Source organism: Lissotriton vulgaris, chromosome 9, assembly GCF_964263255.1.
Source record: "Lissotriton vulgaris chromosome 9, aLisVul1.2, whole genome shotgun sequence".
NCBI lineage: Eukaryota > Metazoa > Chordata > Amphibia > Caudata > Salamandridae > Lissotriton > Lissotriton vulgaris.
In genome coordinates this window covers 1,184,160,670-1,184,162,392 of record NC_141697.1, presented here as the reverse complement: position 1 = coordinate 1,184,162,392, position 1,723 = coordinate 1,184,160,670, and positions in this window count along the sequence as shown.

The window sequence follows — 1,723 nt, the reverse complement described above, 5'->3', positions numbered from 1 at the left end:
CTGAACAAGCATAGATGACCTCGTGCCGCCCAACTTGTTGATATACCTCACCGCCGACACATTGTCCAGGCGGAGGAGGATGCAGCAAGATGTCCGCTTCGGGGATAACGTGCGAATCGCGAACGACCCCGCCAGCAGTTCCAAACAGTTGATGTGCATTTCGAGCTCTTGAGCCGACCATCTGCCGCCTGTAGAAACCTCTCCACAGCGCGCGCCCCAGCCCCACCGGCTGGCGTCGGACTCGATTATTACCTCCGGTTGGGATCCAAAGATCGCCCTGCCGTTCCATGCATCTACGTGACTGAGCCACCACTGTAGTTCTGTCCGAACTTCTTCCGACAGAGGGACCGAATCGGTATAAGAAAGGCCTCTTTGTAGATGTTGGATCTTGAGGCGTTGTAGTGCCCTGTAATGCAACGGCCCCGGAAATATGGCCTGGATGGACGATGCCAGTATACCCACAACTCTGGCCAGCGTCCTGAGGGTCACCACTTGTCTGTCTAGCAACTTCCTTATTTCCTGTTTCAAGTCCCGCAACTTGGCCTGAGGTAGACGTAGTTGCGAGGTCTGGGAATCGATCATGAATCCCAAGAAGTCTACCATCTGTGTCGGAGACATCACAGATTTCTTCAGATTGATCACAAACCCTAAACTTTGCAGCAAGGCTGTAGTCCTGTTCAGATGTCGTGAAAGAGTGATCTGGTCCTGCGCCATGATCAAGATGTCGTCGAGATAAATAATTAGTCTCACACCTCGTTCCCTGAGGTACGCTACCACTGGCTTCATCACCTTTGTAAAGCACCATGGAGCCGAGGAAAGACCGAAGGGAAGAGCCGAGTACTCGTAACACTGGTTCTCCCACATGAATTGTAGAAACCTGCGATGAGGTGGAAAAATCGGTATAGATAGATATGCATCCTTTAGGTCTAGGCGTACGAACCAATCCCTTTCTTGCAGCAAGTCTGCCAGGAGGTGAATACCCTCCATCTTGAAATGGTTGTACGTCAAATATTGGTTGAACTCTCTTACGTTGCTGAGGAAAGTACGGGGACCCTGTCTGCAACGAGATATCGCCCCTTTCTTCAGTAAATCTTCCACCTGCTCGCTTATAAAACTGCGCTCTTGTAGGGAAAAATGGAGAGGTGGAGGGGGAAACGCCTGCGCTGGGCTGGAATAGAACTCTAGGCGAAAGCCCTGAACCGTCTGTAGCACCCACGCATCCTGCGTCAAAGTTCGCCACTGCGCCATGCAATGCTGCGTGCGCCCCCCCCAATGGAAGAAGGGAAACATCTGAGGCACTCACCGGTATTCTGGTATGATTTGAAGTTGGCTCTATTGTTTCCCGACTGGAAACGTCCGCGGTTGAACTTCCTCTTGGACGGATAGAAGGTGCCGCCACGGGTGGAGTCCCACTCTCCACGTCCGCGGCCAAAGTCACCGCGTTGGGATCCTTGTTGGTATCCTCGGCCTGACGAGCGACCCCCGCCTCGTCCGGCCCTGGTGAAAACCCCCTGTGTAAGGGCTCTCTTTATCCCACTCTGGGCCTTGTCCAGTGCGGTAAAAGTACCGACGTACTTTGAGACGTCTTTGACAAACCTGTCTCCAAAGAGGAAACCTCCTGCCAGAGGTCCCGGCTCCGCATCAGCCAGCTCCGTCAAATTGCTGTCCATCCGGAGCAATAGTGATTTGCGTCTCTCCGAGGAGATCGCGCAGTTGGCGTTGC